The following is a 14,722-nucleotide window of genomic DNA, read 5'->3' as shown; positions in this document are numbered from 1 at the left end:
CACTATAATTAGGTTAAACAAAGCAGATCATCCATATTAAGAGTCTCAATTTTAATGAAAAGATCATTGATTTGTTTCGAGAAATTTAACGAAATATATCGTAAAAGACAGAATTACATCAGTTTTTCAAAAATCAGGACTAAATTGAAATTAAAAAAAATTAGAGGACCAACTTAACATTTTAAAACAAAAACATGAATCAAAAGAGTAATTAAACTAAATATTTATTAACATAATTTTAATTTTCCTTTTCATTGTCTTTTTAGTTTTTCACAAATTGTAATAATCTCTCGCTCTTATATGTCTTTTTTTCCCGTCTCTTGTCTTACTTAATAATGAAAACATTATTTTTTATCTCATAAGCTTTTTCTATATTCTTTTTTTCTATGAATATAAAAAAAATAGTTTATAATGTATTAATAATAATGAATATATTTTACTTTTAATAATCACGTGTCTCAATTTTTTATTAGATTATGATCAATTATTTTTTAGTATTATTTACAAAAAAGGTATATTGATAAAGAATGAAAGAATAAATTAATCGTTTAAAAGTGATGAAAAGAAAATTATTGACTAAAACAAGATAGATTCTATCTCTTCACATATTTTGAAGCATTATACTAATGATAAAAAATGTTCAGTTAAAGAAGTCATTTTTTGAAGCATTATATTAATGATTGAATATAATGATCTCAAAATTATATTACTTTGGCCCCTCCGACATTTTTTATCAAGATCCGCCACTGTTTGTGAAGTTTAAATTGTTCTATAACATTTCCTATCAAGATTTTAGTTACTTAATATTATTGATTCTAAATTAGTCTCTCATTTTAAATTACTCACTAATTTAAAATTAATTCTTTGATATTTAAAACCTTAATAACTATTAGATACCAATGATTTTTAGTTTATAAAAATAATATTTAATTTAGTTAATATAGTGACTAATTATTTTTTATCTCTAAAAATTGTTGCTATTTAGTAATTTTTTTGTAGTGCATGTTTGGAAGTTGTATGTCTTTGTTGGCATGTTATGTTAGATATTTTTCCAACATAGGCAAAATTATGGATGGTCATAAGGGATTATTCGGTATTTTTATTTTCTTCAAAGGATGCATATTCATCTTTTTTTTCTTCTTTACATGCCCATGATGTGATCACTTTGGACTAAAATTTATGAAAACATAGTTACTATATCATGTTCTTACATTGAATCGTTAGGAGTCATGCTAGTTTCTTTTAGTGGAAAGGATTTCAAAAGGTTTTACCAGGACTGTCCTTCTATTATTTTTTCTTCCAAATGCATGCCACTTTTAATAAAAAGGTGCACAAAGCTGATATTTATATGCAAGGCTGTATTTTAAATTTTTTTACTTTATTTGTTAATTACTCTATAATTTGTAATTAAGATTTTTTATCAGAAAAAAATATAATTAAATGAAACAATTGGATTATCCCAACTCATGTATAAAAATTGTCAAAAAAAACTACATTATAAATATTAAGATCTTAATGACGTGTTATTAGACAATATTTATTAAATGATAATACTAATGTAATTAGTTCTATATCCTTTGTATATATATGAAGTTAGTGTTTGCTAGTTGTAGGTGTTTAATGTGTTTACAAAAATAGAAGATCCACCGAATCGTTGAATCCCAAACCTTATATTTCTTCTTATTCAAGGAGTTGACAGCTACATTGATGTGATTTTACAAATATTTGACCAAGATATACTTTTGGCTGAGTATACAGATATAGGTAACAAACAATATTTATGCAGTGATACTTAATTAAGTTAAGACATTATAAGGTTGCAAAAATGATATTAAATTGATTTTTGATATATGTTTTTGTTTAAAAATGTTACATTGGTTCCTCATTTTTCTTTTATTTCAATTTAATTTTGATTTTTAAAAAATTAATGTAATTTAATATTTTTTATTAAATTTTTTAAAATATATAAAAAAAAAATTTATCAAAATTGATACTAAAATTATATTAATTACACCAACAAAATAAATCATCGTTATTAATATTTTGATTTTGATGAAAAATCATAAATTCATTATAAAATATTTAATAAAAAAAATTAAATTGTATCAATTTTTTCAAAAAAATTGAGACTAAAATAAAATAAAAAAACAACTAAAAAAAGACCAACTTATATTTTTCGACAAAATCTTGACGGGTGAGTAATTAAACCTATTTGAAACAAAAGAATTAAGTTGTATTAGAGGGAAATGTTTCTTTTGTATGAGTTTTCACTTTTACAATGTATGCAGTGTAAGAGTTGTCATTTTCCTATATACCTAGACTCTAGAATTATAGACGTGATGTTTGAAGGACTTGTGTACTTCTTTTTACTATTCTTCAATCGTGCATTTTCTTTAACATCATTGTAACATTTGTTTTTACTACAGGGGCAAGCCCATATTTCTATTTCAATGCCCTTCTAATGAGTGCACGAATTATTGGGCTTCATTTCACGTACCAAAAAACAACTAGAATAGTGTTAGCAGTCGAAACAAGACACACAAACATGCTAATACACTATTTGTGAGTTAATGTAAAAGTTAGAACATTTGGAGTAAATTGATAATGCTCGAAAATTGTTGTGGGTTACATTACATGATTCTTTTTAGTGTTTTTTAGAAAAAACAAATTATTAATTTTATGAACCTAGTGAAAATACCTCAAACAATATATCAAAGCAAGATTTTTTAGCTCAAGTTTTACTAGATAAAGAAAACAATGGACATGTCCCAGAGTTAGAATGAGGATTTTCCATCTTGATTGTTTGAGAATCTCCTCCTCCCCTTCTTGTAGCAAGTAAAAAAATGAGGATAGTAGTTAGATAAATTTTAGAATTAAGTTTTAATTATTTAATAATATGGATATCAAGCAAAACTAACTTTATCCAATTTGTTTAGAATATATCAAAATTATGTTAGGAATTCAAGTGTGATTCTAAGTCCCACATTGGCTAGAAATGAGAAACTGCTGGAGCACTATATAAGAATAAAGACCATAAACCCATTGTCTTAACGTTTTGGGTTGAGAGTGGTGTCAGTATCTTATGTGATAAGACTCATGTCTCATTGGTGTTGTATCTCCCCGGTGATACCTCTCCTTATAAACCTAACAAGTGGGTCAAGCATGTCCCGTTAAGAATACAGAGGGCAGAAAATGAGTACTCGTGGTTGGTAAACCCCTCCTTATAAACCTAACAAGTTGCAGATTTTACAAACCTATGCAGAGAAGTTTGGAGAAAATGTTTTATTCGTTATCTCATTGAGATTCCTTCTTTTATGTATTTAAAGTAGTCTTACCGTAAAAGTTGTGGTGTCTCTTGGTTTCTTCCTTTTCTATTTTATATATTTTATTATTTTGCATATTATTTATTGAGAGAATATTTGATCTGGATTTTGTTTCCGCTGGTTTATTTGATAATTTTGAGATCTTCAGAATAATTTATAATAGATTTTTCTATCATTAACAAATCTTTCACGACCCTTTAAAATGAATTTTGAATTTTTTTTCTATGAAATTTGTCAGAAACATTCGTTTCAAATTAAGTTTGCGATTAGTGAAATTAAAAGCTGTGTAAGACGAACAAAAACATAATATCTTATAGAAACAGTTGAGTAAAATCGATTAAAGAGCGAAATCATGATTGATTTAAATGGTGAATCTTAAGTTTAAGTGATATTATAACAAACTATCACGATTGGACAATGACAATCTAATACTTAAAAATTATACTTATGGTTGAAAAAGTTAGAGAAGTTAAAAGATTATTGAAGCCCAAGGAAAGATTTGAGAAAGAGAAAATAAGGGCTTGAAAATAACTATTCATTAATAACTAAATTTTGAGTTCTTTTGAGTATCAATACTTTGGGTACTTTATAAAAAATTTTGCATTAATAAAGCAAACTAAATTAGACCTTAAGTGAACCCTATTTTTAGGTATTTAACTTAGGAAGTGATTTAATTTCTTAAAAAATTGGAATCAAACCCATTAACATTTCGTATTAATCACAAATTTTCAACCATAAAAAAATATTAATCATGAATCACCACCAAGGATAAAGCATATGAAATACTTAAAATAAGGTCATACATAGGAGATAAATGGTTATATTTCCATGTAGCATTAAACGAATTTCTTCTACTGACACTTCAGATTCAACATTCCGAAATTGCTTAATGAATTAAGATTCGCTTGACAAATTATGTCATTTTAAATTTCGTATTTTTTAACTCAAAGAACTAAATCTTGATTAACAATTTTTTTTTGCAATTTCTTTTTTACAAAGAAACTAAATTTCATGCTTCTTCCTCATCTTAGCTTAAACAATAGGAATTAACGCACTTAAACAAAATTTAACCTATTCTTCTATTTGTGATTACAATTTAAATAAATAAAGTTTATAAGGCTTCCAAATTGAAGAAATTGAATTAAAACTCATATAAAAAAAAGTCAATTATCAAGTAACATAGACAGCTAACATATATTACTAATTGTATTATTGTTTAAGAAATATATGAATGTATATTTATAGAATATGTAGGAGCTTTTATAGTCTTTTTCGTATCACAGTTCAAGTTTTAGTTGAACTAACCACTAAACGTGCATAAATTTCACACACAAAAAAATAATATATAATTTATACTTTAAATTATTGTTTCGTTCTTAATTAATTTAAATCAATTCAATCAAATATTAGAGAAAATACAGATGTTACATATCCTGTGAGAGAATTTTTTTTTTATGTGAAAGTAAAATGAATAAATATTAATCATTGGGATTTTATTTTCAACGATGAAGGTCAAAACAAACCATGTGAGTTTTTCAAAAGTAACATGTGATATTATGACGAAAACTTTAGAAAGATGTTATGAAAGTCATGATTGTTCACAAAACAATTAGACAGAATCGTATATAATATATATATATATATATATATATGGTTAAAAAAATTATTCTTAACTAAATTAACCACTTTCATTTTTTCAGGTAATTTAGATAATTGAGTTTTATTAATTAGAATAAGTCATAGTTATTTTTGTATTTAAAATGTCTTTTATATTAGTATTTGAGTTATTTATCTTATTTAATATATTTTTGTTTTAATATCAATTGAGAAAAACATTATACATGACAAAAACTTTTTATGTAATTGAATTAAAAGAATTATATTTATTCAATTTTAAAATTTGAAAATTAAAATATAAAAAAAAAACTTAAAAATGATTGAATTTCAATTTTGTGTCAAAAGGTCAAAACTAAATAAATATTAATAAACTTTAAATATTTAACTATCAATGTGCATTCACATGGTTCCTTTGACAACTATACCTTCGGTCAGATGAATTAATACAATATAGTTTTTGTGTAAGTTATTTTCTGTCCTAAAATAACTGTTACATTATTAGTTCTTTAAATTGATAAATATTCTTAATGTTAAATAAAATATTAAGCTTTGTTTTTTTAATTCTCTCAAATAAAATGCTGTATCAATGTTTGTTTTTATAACTGACAAAATTAACATATTTATTGAAATGATTTCAATGTGTAAACACATTTATTGTTGTTAATACCTTTAAACAATCATTATTATTATGATAGGGAGGAGTATCATACGTTAAAATTGTTCAATAAATAAACAAATATAAGTATTAATTTGACAATTGTGTTGAAAAAGGAAACCAGAGAAGCCTACAAATGAAACACCGAAACAGAAGGCTCCGTAATCTATTGCCCTGCGTTGATTAATTTGATAACATAATTATTGAATTAAACTTTCCTTAAAGATAAACACAATCCGGATTAGCCAGCGAGTAAGACTGGTAATTAGTTTTAAAAACAAAATTAATTATCTGGACGCGTTGGGAGCATGCATAGGGTGAGATGATGGAAGCATTTGTGCTAAAGTTTTTAAAGCTGTAAAATAGCAATCATTCTGTGAAGCATTTACAGATAAGAGAGTCACGGGTTTCGTTTAACCAAAGTGGGTCCACTACACCATCATCTCAATATCAAATGCCATACGTATGTAACGTGTGATCTCACTAATTTAATTTATTTCTGTGTTTAGTACAATTTTTCTTAGGGTATTGCCGTGTGCACATGTTCTAAGTAACATGTTGTATTGTCTTTATTACCACTATCCAATAATATACAGACATATATATTTATTTTCTTATTATTTTCATACTTAATCATAATAATGAATGTAAATCTCAAATTTGTATTGGCTAATAAATTAATGATAAATTATTGATCAAAACTTATAGGTTTAAAAATTGATTTTAAAAGATTTTAAAAAAATAAATTAGAGATTTATTTTTTAGTGTAAATCTCAAATATGTGTTAGAACTTTTTTTGAAGAAAAACAGTCAAATACCGTATTCCTATACCTGAATTCATAAAAATATTAAATAATCATTTTTGATAGATTTTTTTTAAATGATCATTTCATTCGTTTTATTTTTTAAATATTAATCCAAATATTATATTTTGAAAGAAAATACTTTAAATAAATTAAACAAAGTACAATAAATATTGATACGATTCTATCAGGAAAGAGTACGATCGTTTTTTAATTTGAATCTTTCAAAAAGATGACAAACATAGATTAGAGAAGAATGCAAAATAAGACACATAGATGGAAGATGCCACAACAGTAGCGAATTTTGATAAAAAAAATTTGGAGGGGCCAAAATAATATACTCAAATCTTATATATTTAATTATTACTAATATAATAAAAGTATATATAGTTTAATACTGAAATTCTTGTATATTTTATCTTAAAGAAATTATAGTTTTGAAATTGTATTTGATATGAAACTCATCTTAAATAAAATTTTTCTAATTTCATCTCTTTTTCTAAATATTCTCATATTTAAAAACGTTTTTTCATAATAAAATTTAAATAATTAATATAAAATATTTTGCCTATAATTTTAAAAAATTAATATAAAATTTTTCAGTTACAATTCTTAAATCTTAAGAAATCATCTGGTTGAAGCACCCTCCTCGATGGTCTGGTTGACCTTGAAGCTGCAGCGTGCCTCTGCACTGCCCTCAGAGCAAACATTTTCTGCATCAACCTCAACCTTGCCATCTCACTCTCCCTGCTTCTCAATGTTCTCCGCGTCATTTCCAATGTGCCTGATCATGGCCTACAATTATCGTGTTTTATCTCTGTTTCTGCTTTTCATTTGTTTCGTGCTTTCTTATTCATTAAGGTGTCATTCTCGTACGTGCATGGATGGTTAACTCCATGTTAACATTGACCAAATAACTAATGCTCAATGTCTCAATATTGCTACAGGTGGAGAGTATCCCTGATTTGTATCAAAAGACAATATACTGGAAAACTTTTTTATTAAATAAAAATGTTACCAAAAACTAAGCATCACTATATGATCACATCGGCAGCAGAATTAGGAACCAATTCTATTTTTCAAATGTAATAAACTGTTTTTCACGTTAGTGACTGAAAAATTGCGTTGCTGAGTTTTTCTTTTTTCGACCGAATTAGTAACTGGAAAAATAGTGGGTAAATTGATAGTAAAAGTTGACTAATCCTTTTAGTGAAGGATGAGAGTGATCGAAAGTGACTATTTAAACACCAATTTTCAATTCAATTACTACCACATAATTTTGGTTGCTATGTCTGTTACTAAACAATTTATGATTGATTTTGTGACTTTTAGTAACTAAAAAAGGTAATTGTTAAAATGTTTTATTTTAATGTAGTAAAATTTGTACGATCATAATTTTGTTAATTGTTAATTTTCTAAAAATATGATAAAAAGTTGTAAGAATTTGAACCATAATTGTTTTCATTTTTATTAACTATTTAAAGTTTAAAAATTTATGTTAGTAAAAAAATGAAAAGAAGAATAAGAAGAAAAAATATAGGAAAATGTTAACAGGAACAGAATATATTTTGCTCCCATCTCTGGCATAAGTTTGCTTTTATTCCATTTGCAAATATATAAATAATATTTCATCCTAAAATCAATGTACGGGGAAAATACTACAATTATTTTAATGCAAATATGATAATTGATTTGCTGACAATACTCATTTCTAGTTTTCAAAATAACAATAATAATACAGAAAAACAAATATTAAAAAGAGAAAGTAATATTTAAAGGATTTGTGTAAAAAGTAGAAATATAAATAAAAAATAGAATATTTTGTCAAGAATTAAAAGATATGCTTAAAAGTTAACTACCTAAGTTAAAAATTATAAGGTTTTTATTTAGTTTGACAATATACATTTTCCAAAATGAAAACATTTAATTAAGGTTGTGCAAAAGCTCACTTTATATGTCTATTTTGGTAAGAAAACACCTGGTGTGCGTAAAATTTTGAATAAAAACAAACATTGAGAATTTCTCTCAATTATTATATATAAATTCATTTTTGTGTTAAGTAATACCTGCTAATTAAGGATGACTAAGAATTAAGGATGACTAAGAATCTAGTACGGAATAAAAATGAATAACTTTGCTCGTAACCGAAACTAAACGTTAAATCAAAAATTAAATTTAGAAAAATAAAGTTTGGAGTTGTCACAATAGTTTATTCTGAAAAAATTACAGAAAAAAAAAAGAGGATAAGGTTTGCGAAAAAACTAGATTTCGGATCTGGGAGTTAGTTACGCGTGAAGAAGATATTAGCACGTACAACGCTCATCCAAATATGATACCTTTAGTTAATTGTGTAAAAGGGTGTGATTTTTCAAAATATTTTTCCCAAAAATAATAATAAAAGAATGTACAAAAGAAAAAAAATAAAATTTTTTTTTGCCCGACAAGGATTAATCATCGCTCTTAAGTGTCTCGATTCACAATGAAAAATCAGGGTTACGTAATTCTTTATGAAAATTAACTTAAAAAATATGAAAAAAATGATTTAATTTTTATTTGGTGAACCCAACAAAGATTGATCTCACTCCTACACATTTCCATTCATACATAAATCAAGATCACATAGTTCTTATTGAAAAACCATTCGGAAAATTATTTGGAAAATGATTTGAATTTTTTGATAATTTTGAAAACACTTTTATTTAATTTTTTTTGTATTTTGAATTATTTTAGAATTAGTATCACACGACGCTAGCGACTGAACACACACAGAAAATAAATCATCTTTTTAATCTTTTATTTATTTTTTTCAATTTTTAAACTTTTATAACTTTTTACATTTTTTAAAACTTAGTTGGAAGTGAATGTGGATGTCATTACGACGTGAGCAACCATTTAGATATTGAAGAGTAAATAAAAAAAATTATTTTTTTACTTTTAGATCTTAATATTTTTTTAGAAAAAATAGAAATTTTAAAATGAGTGTCACGCAACGTGAGTAGTCGAACAGATACGGAAGAAATGGGGAAAAATATTTTGTTATGATTAAAAATATATATATAATAAAAATTGGAAAAAATAAATCAAAAAGAGAAAGAAACATGTACCTTCAAAAATTTTCAATATCTCTTCTTCTAATCAATCTCACCCTCACATTTTGTACATTACAACTACCTTTTCAATTCTTTACTTCTTTTCTTGCCTCATCTTCTAATATTTCTGTTTTTTTTTTCCAAGAAAGGTAAAAGAAAGGAGTGTTTGTGTGGGTGTGTTGGTGGTAATGAGAAAGAAAGAGGGAGTATAGAGAATATTTTCTCTTTTTTTCTTTATCTCCTTATTCATATGACATGCTGTATATTTATATCACGGATTGCAATATCAATATAAATCATACTAAATCAGAACACAATACCAATCATCATCAGTAATATTGGATATTGATGATAATTATTAGAGAAGATATTGAGATATTGCTTCTAATTACTAAAATATCACTATTTACTCTTTATTAGGAACAAAGGGTATAAAAACAAAGAGTGAGGATGAGAATATGTTGGATTATTGGGCTATGAAGAGAGGGTGTGACAATTAAAAACAATTTGGATTCTTCCTTTCTTTTTTTTTCCTTTTTTCTTTTTTTCATATCTTTTTTTTTCTCTTTTTGCTAAAATTAAAAATCTTAAAAGAAAATTTTATTTTACCTTTTTTTTATTTACCGATAACTAAAAAATATTTTTTATTTTATTTTTTTAAAAATAAATTTATTCACTAGGACAAAATTTTAAATAATAAAAATAAATAATCCACAAAATTTTAACTTTTGTTTTAAATTTTTTTTGTTAATATTATGATTTTTTATATATGAATATAAATATAGTTTTTGTCTTGTATCTCATTGATGTCTTGATGAAAGAACCCAATAACTATTAGTCACACACAAGGCAATAACTCACATCAACAATTACAAAATATACGGTTGTCACGCTTCAAAGAATTAAAGGGTAAAAGTGAAACATCAGAGTGTGATGGTCAATTTGGACAAATATAAAGAGAGGATAACATTTAATCAAGAAAAAAAAATTATTTTCGTTCTCCTTCAACAATGATGAGGAAACAACTCATAGAATACACACAATTGATCTCAATTATTTTTGTCCACTTATTTTTGTGTATAGTCTAAGATGTCAATAGGGTGGGTAGGGTATAGATAGTAGCTCTCTCATGTTCTACCCGCTAGATAAATATTTGTCATGTACTCGTACCCATATCCATACAGGCACTAGTGCACTAAGTACTTTTTGTCCCGGTTATTTTCCTCATTTTGCCTTGGGTCTAGAACCGAGACATATTGGGACGAGGCCAAAAGGCATTCCTTTTGGCCTCGGTTGTTACCCGAAGCCATAGAATTCCTTTTATGCCTCGGTTCTAAATGAACCACAGCCATAGTATTCCATTTCTGCCTCGGGCCAAAATAGAACCGAAGCCATATGGTAAAACTGCACCACGTACCAGCGCCACCATCTTCCTCGCACACGAACGCAACTGCAGCGCCGTCACCCATCACCACCGTGAGTTTCAACAGCAAAAACGCGAAGCTTCCTCGCGCACCAACCATCCTCGCCGGCAAAATGCAGCAGCCACCACCATCTTCTTCCACGCATCTGCACCATGCTCGAGCAAGTGCCATGAGCGAACCAGATCTGCATATGTTCACTGTCAGCCACCGCGCCACCTGCAACGAACCATAACCACGGCCAACCTCCATGGAAGCCACCGCGCCACGCTCAGCAACACCACCGTGACCGCGAGTTCCGGCACCGCAACACGCCTGCGTTTCGTAACAGCAACAACACCGTCTGGACCTGCAACCACCAAGGCAGCACCTGCAATGTTCACCATCAACACAGATCCACTGCCTGTACGCGAGCCAGATTCGAACCATCATCAACGCTGCGCAGATCTGCAACTGCGATCAACACCTCCATTGTAGCAGCGAGAGTAAGACACATTCTCCGCAGCGCTCCAACACTGATCTGCACCATTAACGCTCACGCAAAGCTTCATTGCACCGCGACACACAACCTGCAACAGCAGCGTCAACGAGCCATGGAACCTGCACTAGCCACCGCAACTCCACCATCTCCGTCGCACAACCACATCATAGGAGAAGAAGCACCGGCAACAGCGCATCCAACCATCACCACCGCGCCTGGAACAGCCATGTCGAAGGGAGAAGAGAAAGGGTATTGTTGTAGAGAGGGGCACGAGGAAGAAGAAGAGAAATGGGGCTCGCAAATTTGGTGCCCTAATTAAACCATATGGCCTCGGTTATTAATTGAACCGAGGCATATAGCCCTATTTGGCACCTGTTCAGACCCACCCGAGGCCAAAGAGGTAACAACTAGTGGGTTTTTGGCTTGGGTTTGTGTAACCGAAGCATATGAGCCTCCTTTGGCACCGGTTTTTGGTGAACTGAAGCATATACCTCTCTTTTGCTTCGGGTTAAGCTGAACCGAGGCATAAAAGTTGTCTGAAATTGCAAAAATGTCATCGCGCCATTATATGCTTCGGTTCCTGGACAACCGAGACATATAAGACGAGGTAAAAATCAATTTCTGCACTAGTGAGGTACCCGTTATGCGGGTATCCACATATTTTTTTAATATCCACAGATATCCACATGTACCCACAGGTATTTACAAAAGAAAATTTTAATATTTAACAACATATTTTAACCATAAATCAAATAAAAATACAATGCTTAACATTCAAAAATTTCAAAGTGCAGATAACCCATTTAAATAGTGTTGAATGATAATTTACAAAGAAATGAAGATTTTTTAAAACCAATTAATAAAAAATAGGTTAAAATACTCCGTTGGTCCTCGTTTTTGTACAAAAATCTCAATTTGGTCATCGTATTTTTATTAGTCTCAATTAGGTCTTCAATTTTGTAAATTAGTATCAATTAGGTCATTTCCGTTAGTGTAGAACTAACACCGTTAAGTAGGTGCCACGTGTCAGCTCCTTGTATTTTTGAATTTTTAAATTTTATTTTTTATTTTTATTTTTAAAATTAAAAAAAAAATTATGTCACGTGTCACGTTTGTAGTGTGCCACGTGTCAATCTAATATGGTGACACGTGTCAAATTATTGTATGAATCTCAATTTGGTCCTGATTTGATTTCAGTCCTAAATTTTTTTAAAAGTTTTTAATTTCATGTGCTACAAATTTAGACCAAATTTAATTTTTATATAAATGTAATGATGATACTTTTATTACAAGTGATATTTCTATTACATATTTTTTTTTAACAATATTTAATTTATTTAAATTTATATTTTACATTAAACTTTATTTAAATTTTATTTTAAAATTATAAATATATAGGTTAATAAATTTATATTCAAAATATTTGTATAACATTCTATATCAACAATATTTTATATTTGGCTTAAAAATAACAATTTTATAAATTTAAATGTAAAAACTTTTAAAAAAATTATAACAAATTAAAATGAATATTTTTCAAATTTTAATGTTAAATACAATTAATATTATTAAATTATTTAATAAAAATATCAATTTTAATAAAAATAATAATAACATTATATAAAAGTAAAATTTGGTCTAAATTTGGAGTGCCTAAAATTGAAATTTAAAAAAAAAAATTGGGACTGAAATAAAATCAAATTAACAAATATGAGGACCAAATTGAGATTCATACAATAATTTGACACGTGTCACCATATAAGATTGACACGTGGCACACTACAAACATGACACATGGCATAAATATTTTTAAAAAAAAAATTAAAAAATTAAAAAAAAATTAAAAATATTTTAAAAAATTAATAAAATTCAAAAAAACGAGGAGCTGACACGTAACACCTATTTAACGGTGTTAGTTATACACTAATGGAAAGGACCTAGTTGATACCAATTTAGAAAATTGAGGACCTAATTGAGACTAATTAAAATATGAGGACCAAATTGAGATTTTGGTACAAAAATGAGGACCAACGAAGTATTTTAACCTAAAAAATAACTCATTCGAAATTAATGTGTTAATGTTTTAATCAAGTTTTTTATTTTTTTTAATTTAAATTAGAGTATTGCAGGTATGGGTATTCACGGTACAAATACTATGATATTTGTACCCACTCCGTTAACATGCAGGTATAAAAATATTTGTACTCGTTACTCGCAGGTATCCATTTATAATATTCATTCATTCCCTATCCATTGCAGGTTTTATACGTGGATGCTTATAGGTACGAATTTTTTTATATATTTAGTATGGTCTATTTATTTTTGTGTAAACCACATAGTATAGTTGGAAATATATTGTTTGGAAAGATTGCTTTACTGATATAAATAAGTATTTTTACGAATATTAGTTCCATCTATTATAAGTGATAAGTTAAACGTGATTGTGGAAGATGAATTGAAGTTTCCTATAGGATGTAAAATTACATCTCATAAGTAAATTTACATTTTACGTATTCAATTTGAATATTTAGGACTGATATTTTCTTACAAAATTAATGAATTTTGTATTTACTCTTTTTATAATTGAAAACTCACATGTTAAGATAATAACTAACCATTCACGAAGCAAGGGGGTAGGAAATTCTATAAGTTCTTGTCTATATTACAAATTTGAACGAAGTGTGATTATTCAATTTTATAAATTAGATATTTCATAAATAAATATTGATAAAGTATTTTAAAGTATTAAACATGGATACATGATAAGAAATGAATTATCGGTGCATCATATATTAAAGATAAAAAATGCATTTGTATTTGTAAGTATTATTCATACTTTGACTTTTAAATCAAACATGACACAGAAATTATATATATATATATATATATATATATATATATATATATATATATATTGTACTTAAGTATTTTTAATAATAACTACAATTAAAAGTACATCAACTCATAAATAAAAAGTAAATAATCTGTAACCTGACCTGCAACAAAAAAATTTATCCACTATTCGTCCACTTACTCATCGGGTATCTGTTTAAAAAATATTTGTGAGTATTTGTAAATACCCGTGAATAACTACAAATATTTTAAAAAATATATTTTATAATATTTTAAAATAAAATTACAAAAAAAAATTATATTAAATATAATTTAAATTTAAATTCAATTAATTCTAATATAATATAAATTAAGTTTTAATTTAGTTAGATTTAACTTAATAAAACATAAATTAAATTTTAATTTTAATTTTTTGTGAATAACAGTTATCCGCGGATATGGATAATATGATACTAACACTCAAAACATTTACAAACGGAT

The sequence above is a fragment of the Vigna unguiculata genome, chromosome 3 (genome assembly GCF_037176805.1).
Source record: "Vigna unguiculata cultivar grain cowpea cultivar isolate G323 ecotype 2 chromosome 3, ASM3717680v1, whole genome shotgun sequence".
Taxonomy (NCBI): domain Eukaryota; kingdom Viridiplantae; phylum Streptophyta; class Magnoliopsida; order Fabales; family Fabaceae; genus Vigna; species Vigna unguiculata.
This window is presented reverse-complemented; position numbering follows the sequence as displayed.